Source organism: Eucyclogobius newberryi, unplaced genomic scaffold, assembly GCF_026437365.1.
Source record: "Eucyclogobius newberryi isolate DKJ021-1_F unplaced genomic scaffold, fEucNew1.0.hap1 SCAF_41, whole genome shotgun sequence".
NCBI lineage: Eukaryota > Metazoa > Chordata > Actinopteri > Gobiiformes > Gobiidae > Eucyclogobius > Eucyclogobius newberryi.
In genome coordinates this window covers 624,077-637,485 of record NW_027316068.1, presented here as the reverse complement: position 1 = coordinate 637,485, position 13,409 = coordinate 624,077, and the positions used below count along the sequence as shown (strand labels likewise).

Genomic DNA, 13,409 nt, shown 5'->3' with positions numbered 1-13,409 from the left:
TTGTCTGTACAATTATGTAAATATATGTAAATACTTGTAAGATGTTTTTGATAATAAAAGATAAAAAAAATAAAATAATGGACAACTGAGTAGTAGTAGTAGGTTTGAGATGGGCCGGTAATTATTTAGCACTGTGGCATCAAGACTGCTCTTCTTTAAGAGAGGCTTAATGACCGCAGTTTTAAGGCTCTTGGGAATATTCCAGATCCAAGCGACATGTTGACTTTTTGAGTGATTGGAGCCAACAGACTGCTCACCGTAGACTTTAAAAATCTGGTAGACAATGCATAAAGGCAGCATGTAGTGGAACTCAGACTTGTGGTGATCTCTTGGACAGTTTTGTCAGCCAAAAATGCAAAATGGGTTAACTCCAGTTGTCTAGCTGGCTGCGTGCTTGTTATCTGCAAATAATGGTATTTTTAATGTTCTGAACTGAGTCTTGCAAAGAAGACTGCAAACTCATTGCACCTGGAGAAATACAGAAACCATCAGACAAAGTAACATTTACCACACTGTAATTTGAAATGTTAACCCGCTTTGTCATTAGCAGGTCCAGAGTGTGCCCTTTGCCCTTGGTGGGGCCACTCAGGTGCGGAGTAAGACCAAAGCTTCTGAGGACAGCGCCAAGCTCTTTAGAAGAAGACGAGGTTGAGCGGGGCGTGAAGGAAGGAAGGAACAGTCACTCACGTACGGGAAACTCCTACCAAGCAGTGGCCAGCCTATAGCACACTGGGATTCTGTGGTAATTGAACCAAGTTTAGCAGTTCCTTTCATCAGTTAATAACACAAGCAGGCTTTCCTATTTACCAATGTAGATAACAGGGGTTACAACAGTGACTCTGGTGGGTCTCGAACTCACAGCCTTTGAATGCCTTTGCAACTTTTGTCTGATTCCCCTTTTTCACAAAAGAAAACAGTCATCCGAAAACGGTCTACATCAATCATTCCTTACCATCAAACTGAGAAACAAGGAGTGAAAAGAGTGCATTTACTCTGTTTATTCAGGGATACTGTTCAATCTCTAATTGCAAAATAGCTCTTTCGGGTGATATGTTTTTCTGTACATGTAAACAACTGATTTGCTTGAAAGGCTATCATGAAAGCACTGCTGGGATTTGCTAGACAGGCACTTTGACCAACTAAGCCACAGCGCCTCTAAAGTGTTACTCCAACCTGTTTCAGGTAGATATTCAGCAAACAATGTTACCCCGTGGATTTTGGCTGCGATAGCTCTTCCAAAATAGCTTCTCGTCCCTGGGTGGGCTCAAACCACCAACCTCCCGGTTAACAGCCGAGCGCGCTGGCCAATTGCGCCACAGAGACATCCAGCCCAGTCGAAAAAATATTTGCGACTTGACAAGCCGCAACATCTTTTTTTTTTTAAAGCGAGCCAGCAACATTCGAAAGTTCAGCCCCTGTCCAATCAACTGTGTTTAATGGAGAGCGAGGGCATCAATCTTTCTACCTTTGAGCTAAATCCCCTGTACCAATGTAGCTATAAAAAAAACTGGAAGTCTTTCAATCAATCGACTCTCGCCAATTTATTGCGCACTCAATATACTGCAGTTAATCTGGATATTGAGGAAAAATTGCAAGATAATGTTATTTGACATAATGCCGATGTATTTGCTTACTTTTTCAAGCACACTTGGCAATAAACCTCGTTCAGCAGTGCCTTTTATCAGATAGTAAAGCGCGCAGACGTTCCATTGTAAAAAACAAAAATGTTCTCTCACCATTAGCGACTCTAGTGGGACTCAACCCACAACCTTTGAAAGCCCTTGCAACTAATGCCTAGAAGTCCAATGCGCTATCCATTGCGCCACAGAGCCCATACATCCTTGCGTGATGCTCATTTCCACAAACGCAAAACACGGTTTTCATCCAAAATGGGTCTACGTCAGTCATTCCTTGCCAACAAACTGAGAATCAAAAAGTGAAAAGAGTGCAGTTAATCTGTGTGTGCAGGGATACTTTTCCATCTCTTATTCCAATTTGTAACAGCAGCGCATTTTCTGTCATTGTAAATAATTTGCACGCCTGAATGGACAACTGTAACCCTCTCCATAGCCCGGTATACATTATATCTCAACAGGAACATCCATCTCCGTGACAATAAAACAGCAGAACCTTGGCCCATCTTCAAAGGACTCTTGGCCGCACACCTCCGACACCTCCACATGGCAGCAGAGCACCGGTTCATCACCCACCTCATCCCCCACAACACCCTGATCCACCTTATACCCTCTGGAAACCTGGACATCATCTTCTGACCCCGGCATCACCCCCCCATCCACGGCATCACCCCCCATCACTGAAGAAAGTTTGAAGAACGATTGTGTGTTTGATTTTCTGTAATTTTTTGTCTCTTCTCCCCCTGCCCTTGTGTATCCCATTCCCTTGCACTTGTGTGTGATGTTTGTCTGTACAATTATGTAAATATATGTAAATACTTGTAAGATGTTTTTGATAATAAAAGATAAAAAAAATAAAATAATGGACAACTGAGTAGTAGTAGTAGGTTTGAGATGGGCCGGTAATTATTTAGCACTGTGGCATCAAGACTGCTCTTCTTTAAGAGAGGCTTAATGACCGCAGTTTTAAGGCTCTTGGGAATATTCCAGATCCAAGCGACATGTTGACTTTTTGAGTGATTGGAGCCAACAGACTGCTCACCGTAGACTTTAAAAATCTGGTAGACAATGCATAAAGGCAGCATGTAGTGGAACTCAGACTTGTGGTGATCTCTTGGACAGTTTTGTCAGCCAAAAATGCAAAATGGGTTAACTCCAGTTGTCTAGCTGGCTGCGTGCTTGTTATCTGCAAATAATGGTATTTTTAATGTTCTGAACTGAGTCTTGCAAAGAAGACTGCAAACTCATTGCACCTGGAGAAATACAGAAACCATCAGACAAAGTAACATTTACCACACTGTAATTTGAAATGTTAACCCGCTTTGTCATTAGCAGGTCCAGAGTGTGCCCTTTGCCCTTGGTGGGGCCACTCAGGTGCGGAGTAAGACCAAAGCTTCTGAGGACAGCGCCAAGCTCTTTAGAAGAAGACGAGGTTGAGCGGGGCGTGAAGGAAGGAAGGAACAGTCACTCACGTACGGGAAACTCCTACCAAGCAGTGGCCAGCCTATAGCACACTGGGATTCTGTGGTAATTGAACCAAGTTTAGCAGTTCCTTTCATCAGTTAATAACACAAGCAGGCTTTCCTATTTACCAATGTAGATAACAGGGGTTACAACAGTGACTCTGGTGGGTCTCGAACTCACAGCCTTTGAATGCCTTTGCAACTTTTGTCTGATTCCCCTTTTTCACAAAAGAAAACAGTCATCAGAAAACGGTCTACATCAATCATTCCTTACCATCAAACTGAGAAACAAGGAGTGAAAAGAGTGCATTTACTCTGTTTATTCAGGGATACTGTTCAATCTCTAATTGCAAAATAGCTCTTTCGGGTGATATGTTTTTCTGTACATGTAAACAACTGATTTGCTTGAAAGGCTATCATGAAAGCACTGCTGGGATTTGCTAGACAGGCACTTTGACCAACTAAGCCACAGCGCCTCTAAAGTGTTACTCCAACCTGTTTCAGGTAGATATTCAGCAAACAATGTTACCCCGTGGATTTTGGCTGCGATAGCTCTTCCAAAATAGCTTCTCGTCCCTGGGTGGGCTCAAACCACCAACCTCCCGGTTAACAGCCGAGCGCGCTGGCCAATTGCGCCACAGAGACATCCAGCCCAGTCGAAAAAATATTTGCGACTTGACAATCCGCAACATCTTTTTTTTTTTAAAGCGAGCCAGCAACATTCGAAAGTTCAGCCCCTGTCCAATCAACTGTGTTTAATGGAGAGCGAGGGCATCAATCTTTCTACCTTTGAGCTAAATCCCCTGTACCAATGTAGCTATAAAAAAAACTGGAAGTCTTTCAATCAATCGACTCTCGCCAATTTATTGCGCACTCAATATACTGCAGTTAATCTGGATATTGAGGAAAAATTGCAAGATAATGTTATTTGACATAATGCCGATGTATTTGCTTACTTTTTCAAGCACACTTGGCAATAAACCTCGTTCAGCAGTGCCTTTTATCAGATAGTAAAGCGCGCAGACGTTCCATTGTAAAAAACAAAAATGTTCTCTCACCATTAGCGACTCTAGTGGGACTCAACCCACAACCTTTGAAAGCCCTTGCAACTAATGCCTAGAAGTCCAATGCGCTATCCATTGCGCCACAGAGCCCATACATCCTTGCGTGATGCTCATTTCCACAAACGCAAAACACGGTTTTCATCCAAAATGGGTCTACGTCAGTCATTCCTTGCCAACAAACTGAGAATCAAAAAGTGAAAAGAGTGCAGTTAATCTGTGTGTGCAGGGATACTTTTCCATCTCTTATTCCAATTTGTAACAGCAGCGCATTTTCTGTCATTGTAAATAATTTGCACGCCTGAATGGACAACTGTAACCCTCTCCATAGCCCGGTATACATTATATCTCAACAGGAACATCCATCTCCGTGACAATAAAACAGCAGAACCTTGGCCCATCTTCAAAGGACTCTTGGCCGCACACCTCCGACACCTCCACATGGCAGCAGAGCACCGGTTCATCACCCACCTCATCCCCCACAACACCCTGATCCACCTTATACCCTCTGGAAACCTGGACATCATCTTCTGACCCCGGCATCACCCCCCCATCCACGGCATCACCCCCCATCACTGAAGAAAGTTTGAAGAATGATTGTGTGTTTGATTTTCTGTAATTTTTTGTCTCTTCTCCCCCTGCCCTTGTGTATCCCATTCCCTTGCACTTGTGTGTGATGTTTGTCTGTACAATTATGTAAATATATGTAAATACTTGTAAGATGTTTTTGATAATAAAAGATAAAAAAAATAAAATAATGGACAACTGAGTAGTAGTAGTAGGTTTGAGATGGGCCGGTAATTATTTAGCACTGTGGCATCAAGACTGCTCTTCTTTAAGAGAGGCTTAATGACCGCAGTTTTAAGGCTCTTGGGAATATTCCAGATCCAAGCGACATGTTGACTTTTTGAGTGATTGGAGCCAACAGACTGCTCACCGTAGACTTTAAAAATCTGGTAGACAATGCATAAAGGCAGCATGTAGTGGAACTCAGACTTGTGGTGATCTCTTGGACAGTTTTGTCAGCCAAAAATGCAAAATGGGTTAACTCCAGTTGTCTAGCTGGCTGCGTGCTTGTTATCTGCAAATAATGGTATTTTTAATGTTCTGAACTGAGTCTTGCAAAGAAGACTGCAAACTCATTGCACCTGGAGAAATACAGAAACCATCAGACAAAGTAACATTTACCACACTGTAATTTGAAATGTTAACCCGCTTTGTCATTAGCAGGTCCAGAGTGTGCCCTTTGCCCTTGGTGGGGCCACTCAGGTGCGGAGTAAGACCAAAGCTTCTGAGGACAGCGCCAAGCTCTTTAGAAGAAGACGAGGTTGAGCGGGGCGTGAAGGAAGGAAGGAACAGTCACTCACGTACGGGAAACTCCTACCAAGCAGTGGCCAGCCTATAGCACACTGGGATTCTGTGGTAATAGAACCAAGTTTAGCAGTTCCTTTCATCAGTTAATAACACAAGCAGGCTTTCCTATTTACCAATGTAGATAACAGGGGTTACAACAGTGACTCTGGTGGGTCTCGAACTCACAGCCTTTGAATGCCTTTGCAACTTTTGTCTGGTTCCCCTTTTTCACAAAAGAAAACAGTCATCCGAAAACGGTCTACATCAATCATTCCTTACCATCAAACTGAGAAACAAGGAGTGAAAAGAGTGCATTTACTCTGTTTATTCAGGGATACTGTTCAATCTATAATTGCAAAATAGCTCTTTCAGGTGATATGTTTTTCTGTACATGTAAACAACTGATTTGCTTGAAAGGCTATCATGAAGGCACTGCTGGGATTTACTAGACAGGCACTTTGACCAACTAAGCCACAGCGCCTCTAAAATGTTACTCCAACCTGTTTCAGGTAGATATTCAGCAAACAATGTTACCTCGTGGATTTTGCCTGCGATAGCTCTTCCAAAATAGCTTCTCGTCCCTGGGTGGGCTCGAACCACCAACCTCCCGGTTAACAGCCGAGCGCGCTGGCCAATTGCGCCACAGAGACATCCAGCCCAGTCGAAAAAATATTTGCGACTTGACAAGCCGCAACATCTTTTTTTTTTTAAAGCGAGCCAGCAACATTCGAAAGTTCAGCCCCTGTCCAATCAACTGTGTTTAATGGAGAGCGAGGGCATCAATCTTTCTACCTTTGAGCTAAATCCCCTGTACCAATGTAGCTATAAAAAAAACTGGAAGTCTTTCAATCAATCGACTCTCGCCAATTTATTGCGCACTCAATATACTGCAGTTAATCTGGATATTGAGGAAAAATTGCAAGATAATGTTATTTGACATAATGCCGATGTATTTGCTTACTTTTTCAAGCACACTTGGCAATAAACCTCGTTCAGCAGTGCCTTTTATCAGATAGTAAAGCGCGCAGACGTTCCATTGTAAAAAACAAAAATGTTCTCTCACCATTAGCGACTCTAGTGGGACTCAACCCACAACCTTTGAAAGCCCTTGCAACTAATGCCTAGAAGTCCAATGCGCTATCCATTGCGCCACAGAGCCCATACATCCTTGCGTGATGCTCATTTCCACAAACGCAAAACACGGTTTTCATCCAAAATGGGTCTACGTCAGTCATTCCTTGCCAACAAACTGAGAATCAAAAAGTGAAAAGAGTGCAGTTAATCTGTGTGTGCAGGGATACTTTTCCATCTCTTATTCCAATTTGTAACAGCAGCGCATTTTCTGTCATTGTAAATAATTTGCACGCCTGAATGGACAACTGTAACCCTCTCCATAGCCCGGTATACATTATATCTCAACAGGAACATCCATCTCCGTGACAATAAAACAGCAGAACCTTGGCCCATCTTCAAAGGACTCTTGGCCGCACACCTCCGACACCTCCACATGGCAGCAGAGCACCGGTTCATCACCCACCTCATCCCCCACAACACCCTGATCCACCTTATACCCTCTGGAAACCTGGACATCATCTTCTGACCCCGGCATCACCCCCCCATCCACGGCATCACCCCCCATCACTGAAGAAAGTTTGAAGAATGATTGTGTGTTTGATTTTCTGTAATTTTTTGTCTCTTCTCCCCCTGCCCTTGTGTATCCCATTCCCTTGCACTTGTGTGTGATGTTTGTCTGTACAATTATGTAAATATATGTAAATACTTGTAAGATGTTTTTGATAATAAAAGATAAAAAAAATAAAATAATGGACAACTGAGTAGTAGTAGTAGGTTTGAGATGGGCCGGTAATTATTTAGCACTGTGGCATCAAGACTGCTCTTCTTTAAGAGAGGCTTAATGACCGCAGTTTTAAGGCTCTTGGGAATATTCCAGATCCAAGCGACATGTTGACTTTTTGAGTGATTGGAGCCAACAGACTGCTCACCGTAGACTTTAAAAATCTGGTAGACAATGCATAAAGGCAGCATGTAGTGGAACTCAGACTTGTGGTGATCTCTTGGACAGTTTTGTCAGCCAAAAATGCAAAATGGGTTAACTCCAGTTGTCTAGCTGGCTGCGTGCTTGTTATCTGCAAATAATGGTATTTTTAATGTTCTGAACTGAGTCTTGCAAAGAAGACTGCAAACTCATTGCACCTGGAGAAATACAGAAACCATCAGACAAAGTAACATTTACCACACTGTAATTTGAAATGTTAACCCGCTTTGTCATTAGCAGGTCCAGAGTGTGCCCTTTGCCCTTGGTGGGGCCACTCAGGTGCGGAGTAAGACCAAAGCTTCTGAGGACAGCGCCAAGCTCTTTAGAAGAAGACGAGGTTGAGCGGGGCGTGAAGGAAGGAAGGAACAGTCACTCACGTACGGGAAACTCCTACCAAGCAGTGGCCAGCCTATAGCACACTGGGATTCTGTGGTAATAGAACCAAGTTTAGCAGTTCCTTTCATCAGTTAATAACACAAGCAGGCTTTCCTATTTACCAATGTAGATAACAGGGGTTACAACAGTGACTCTGGTGGGTCTCGAACTCACAGCCTTTGAATGCCTTTGCAACTTTTGTCTGGTTCCCCTTTTTCACAAAAGAAAACAGTCATCCGAAAACGGTCTACATCAATCATTCCTTACCATCAAACTGAGAAACAAGGAGTGAAAAGAGTGCATTTACTCTGTTTATTCAGGGATACTGTTCAATCTATAATTGCAAAATAGCTCTTTCAGGTGATATGTTTTTCTGTACATGTAAACAACTGATTTGCTTGAAAGGCTATCATGAAGGCACTGCTGGGATTTACTAGACAGGCACTTTGACCAACTAAGCCACAGCGCCTCTAAAATGTTACTCCAACCTGTTTCAGGTAGATATTCAGCAAACAATGTTACCTCGTGGATTTTGCCTGCGATAGCTCTTCCAAAATAGCTTGTCGTCCCTGGGTGGGCTCGAACCACCAACCTCCCGGTTAACAGCCGAGCGCGCTGGCCAATTGCGCCACAGAGACATCCAGCCCAGTCGAAAAAATATTTGCGACTTGACAAGCCGCAACATCTTTTTTTTTTTAAAGCGAGCCAGCAACATTCGAAAGTTCAGCCCCTGTCCAATCAACTGTGTTTAATGGAGAGCGAGGGCATCAATCTTTCTACCTTTGAGCTAAATCCCCTGTACCAATGTAGCTATAAAAAAAACTGGAAGTCTTTCAATCAATCGACTCTCGCCAATTTATTGCGCACTCAATATACTGCAGTTAATCTGGATATTGAGGAAAAATTGCAAGATAATGTTATTTGACATAATGCCGATGTATTTGCTTACTTTTTCAAGCACACTTGGCAATAAACCTCGTTCAGCAGTGCCTTTTATCAGATAGTAAAGCGCGCAGACGTTCCATTGTAAAAAACAAAAATGTTCTCTCACCATTAGCGACTCTAGTGGGACTCAACCCACAACCTTTGAAAGCCCTTGCAACTAATGCCTAGAAGTCCATTGCGCTATCCATTGCGCCACAGAGCCCATACATCCTTGCGTGATGCTCATTTCCACAAACGCAAAACACGGTTTTCATCCAAAATGGGTCTACGTCAGTCATTCCTTGCCAACAAACTGAGAATCAAAAAGTGAAAAGAGTGCAGTTAATCTGTGTGTGCAGGGATACTTTTCCATCTCTTATTCCAATTTGTAACAGCAGCGCATTTTCTGTCATTGTAAATAATTTGCACGCCTGAATGGACAACTGTAACCCTCTCCATAGCCCGGTATACATTATATCTCAACAGGAACATCCATCTCCGTGACAATAAAACAGCAGAACCTTGGCCCATCTTCAAAGGACTCTTGGCCGCACACCTCCGACACCTCCACATGGCAGCAGAGCACCGGTTCATCACCCACCTCATCCCCCACAACACCCTGATCCACCTTATACCCTCTGGAAACCTGGACATCATCTTCTGACCCCGGCATCACCCCCCCATCCACGGCATCACCCCCCATCACTGAAGAAAGTTTGAAGAATGATTGTGTGTTTGATTTTCTGTAATTTTTTGTCTCTTCTCCCCCTGCCCTTGTGTATCCCATTCCCTTGCACTTGTGTGTGATGTTTGTCTGTACAATTATGTAAATATATGTAAATACTTGTAAGATGTTTTTGATAATAAAAGATAAAAAAAATAAAATAATGGACAACTGAGTAGTAGTAGTAGGTTTGAGATGGGCCGGTAATTATTTAGCACTGTGGCATCAAGACTGCTCTTCTTTAAGAGAGGCTTAATGACCGCAGTTTTAAGGCTCTTGGGAATATTCCAGATCCAAGCGACATGTTGACTTTTTGAGTGATTGGAGCCAACAGACTGCTCACCGTAGACTTTAAAAATCTGGTAGACAATGCATAAAGGCAGCATGTAGTGGAACTCAGACTTGTGGTGATCTCTTGGACAGTTTTGTCAGCCAAAAATGCAAAATGGGTTAACTCCAGTTGTCTAGCTGGCTGCGTGCTTGTTATCTGCAAATAATGGTATTTTTAATGTTCTGAACTGAGTCTTGCAAAGAAGACTGCAAACTCATTGCACCTGGAGAAATACAGAAACCATCAGACAAAGTAACATTTACCACACTGTAATTTGAAATGTTAACCCGCTTTGTCATTAGCAGGTCCAGAGTGTGCCCTTTGCCCTTGGTGGGGCCACTCAGGTGCGGAGTAAGACCAAAGCTTCTGAGGACAGCGCCAAGCTCTTTAGAAGAAGACGAGGTTGAGCGGGGCGTGAAGGAAGGAAGGAACAGTCACTCACGTACGGGAAACTCCTACCAAGCAGTGGCCAGCCTATAGCACACTGGGATTCTGTGGTAATAGAACCAAGTTTAGCAGTTCCTTTCATCAGTTAATAACACAAGCAGGCTTTCCTATTTACCAATGTAGATAACAGGGGTTACAACAGTGACTCTGGTGGGTCTCGAACTCACAGCCTTTGAATGCCTTTGCAACTTTTGTCTGGTTCCCCTTTTTCACAAAAGAAAACAGTCATCCGAAAACGGTCTACATCAATCATTCCTTACCATCAAACTGAGAAACAAGGAGTGAAAAGAGTGCATTTACTCTGTTTATTCAGGGATACTGTTCAATCTATAATTGCAAAATAGCTCTTTCAGGTGATATGTTTTTCTGTACATGTAAACAACTGATTTGCTTGAAAGGCTATCATGAAGGCACTGCTGGGATTTACTAGACAGGCACTTTGACCAACTAAGCCACAGCGCCTCTAAAATGTTACTCCAACCTGTTTCAGGTAGATATTCAGCAAACAATGTTACCTCGTGGATTTTGCCTGCGATAGCTCTTCCAAAATAGCTTGTCGTCCCTGGGTGGGCTCGAACCACCAACCTCCCGGTTAACAGCCGAGCGCGCTGGCCAATTGCGCCACAGAGACATCCAGCCCAGTCGAAAAAATATTTGCGACTTGACAAGCCGCAACATCTTTTTTTTTTTAAAGCGAGCCAGCAACATTCGAAAGTTCAGCCCCTGTCCAATCAACTGTGTTTAATGGAGAGCGAGGGCATCAATCTTTCTACCTTTGAGCTAAATCCCCTGTACCAATGTAGCTATAAAAAAAACTGGAAGTCTTTCAATCAATCGACTCTCGCCAATTTATTGCGCACTCAATATACTGCAGTTAATCTGGATATTGAGGAAAAATTGCAAGATAATGTTATTTGACATAATGCCGATGTATTTGCTTACTTTTTCAAGCACACTTGGCAATAAACCTCGTTCAGCAGTGCCTTTTATCAGATAGTAAAGCGCGCAGACGTTCCATTGTAAAAAACAAAAATGTTCTCTCACCATTAGCGACTCTAGTGGGACTCAACCCACAACCTTTGAAAGCCCTTGCAACTAATGCCTAGAAGTCCAATGCGCTATCCATTGCGCCACAGAGCCCATACATCCTTGCGTGATGCTCATTTCCACAAACGCAAAACACGGTTTTCATCCAAAATGGGTCTACGTCAGTCATTCCTTGCCAACAAACTGAGAATCAAAAAGTGAAAAGAGTGCAGTTAATCTGTGTGTGCAGGGATACTTTTCCATCTCTTATTCCAATTTGTAACAGCAGCGCATTTTCTGTCATTGTAAATAATTTGCACGCCTGAATGGACAACTGTAACCCTCTCCATAGCCCGGTATACATTATATCTCAACAGGAACATCCATCTCCGTGACAATAAAACAGCAGAACCTTGGCCCATCTTCAAAGGACTCTTGGCCGCACACCTCCGACACCTCCACATGGCAGCAGAGCACCGGTTCATCACCCACCTCATCCCCCACAACACCCTGATCCACCTTATACCCTCTGGAAACCTGGACATCATCTTCTGACCCCGGCATCACCCCCCCATCCACGGCATCACCCCCCATCACTGAAGAAAGTTTGAAGAATGATTGTGTGTTTGATTTTCTGTAATTTTTTGTCTCTTCTCCCCCTGCCCTTGTGTATCCCATTCCCTTGCACTTGTGTGTGATGTTTGTCTGTACAATTATGTAAATATATGTAAATACTTGTAAGATGTTTTTGATAATAAAAGATAAAAAAAATAAAATAATGGACAACTGAGTAGTAGTAGTAGGTTTGAGATGGGCCGGTAATTATTTAGCACTGTGGCATCAAGACTGCTCTTCTTTAAGAGAGGCTTAATGACCGCAGTTTTAAGGCTCTTGGGAATATTCCAGATCCAAGCAACATGTTGACTTTTTGAGTGATTGGAGCCAACAGACTGCTCACCGTAGACTTTAAAAATCTGGTAGACAATGCATAAAGGCAGCATGTAGTGGAACTCAGACTTGTGGTGATCTCTTGGACAGTTTTGTCAGCCAAAAATGCAAAATGGGTTAACTCCAGTTGTCTAGCTGGCTGCGTGCTTGTTATCTGCAAATAATGGTATTTTTAATGTTCTGAACTGAGTCTTGCAAAGAAGACTGCAAACTCATTGCACCTGGAGAAATACAGAAACCATCAGACAAAGTAACATTTACCACACTGTAATTTGAAATGTTAACCCGCTTTGTCATTAGCAGGTCCAGAGTGTGCCCTTTGCCCTTGGTGGGGCCACTCAGGTGCGGAGTAAGACCAAAGCTTCTGAGGACAGCGCCAAGCTCTTTAGAAGAAGACGAGGTTGAGCGGGGCGTGAAGGAAGGAAGGAACAGTCACTCACGTACGGGAAACTCCTACCAAGCAGTGGCCAGCCTATAGCACACTGGGATTCTGTGGTAATTGAACCAAGTTTAGCAGTTCCTTTCATCAGTTAATAACACAAGCAGGCTTTCCTATTTACCAATGTAGATAACAGGGGTTACAACAGTGACTCTGGTGGGTCTCGAACTCACAGCCTTTGAATGCCTTTGCAACTTTTGTCTGATTCCCCTTTTTCACAAAAGAAAACAGTCATCCGAAAACGGTCTACATCAATCATTCCTTACCATCAAACTGAGAAACAAGGAGTGAAAAGAGTGCATTTACTCTGTTTATTCAGGGATACTGTTCAATCTCTAATTGCAAAATAGCTCTTTCGGGTGATATGTTTTTCTGTACATGTAAACAACTGATTTGCTTGAAAGGCTATCATGAAAGCACTGCTGGGATTTGCTAGACAGGCACTTTGACCAACTAAGCCACAGCGCCTCTAAAGTGTTACTCCAACCTGTTTCAGGTAGATATTCAGCAAACAATGTTACCCCGTGGATTTTGGCTGCGATAGCTCTTCCAAAATAGCTTCTCGTCCCTGGGTGGGCTCAAACCACCAACCTCCCGGTTAACAGCCGAGCGCGCTGGCCAATTGCGC

At 43.2% G+C, this 13,409-nt stretch overlaps 3 non-coding genes across 3 annotated transcripts; all 3 read right to left on the bottom strand.

Moving 5' to 3' along the window:
• Positions 1 to 6,087: 6,087 nt before the first annotated feature.
• trnan-guu (transfer RNA asparagine (anticodon GUU)) lies at positions 6,088 to 6,161 on the bottom strand. Its single transcript has one exon. It is a non-coding gene; the product is annotated as a tRNA-Asn (tRNA).
• A 2,345-nt stretch (positions 6,162 to 8,506) lies between these two features.
• Positions 8,507 to 8,580, bottom strand: trnan-guu (transfer RNA asparagine (anticodon GUU)). The gene has a single exon. It is a non-coding gene; the product is annotated as a tRNA-Asn (tRNA).
• A 2,345-nt stretch (positions 8,581 to 10,925) lies between these two features.
• trnan-guu (transfer RNA asparagine (anticodon GUU)) lies at positions 10,926 to 10,999 on the bottom strand. The gene has a single exon. It is a non-coding gene; the product is annotated as a tRNA-Asn (tRNA).
• Positions 11,000 to 13,409: the final 2,410 nt, after the last annotated feature.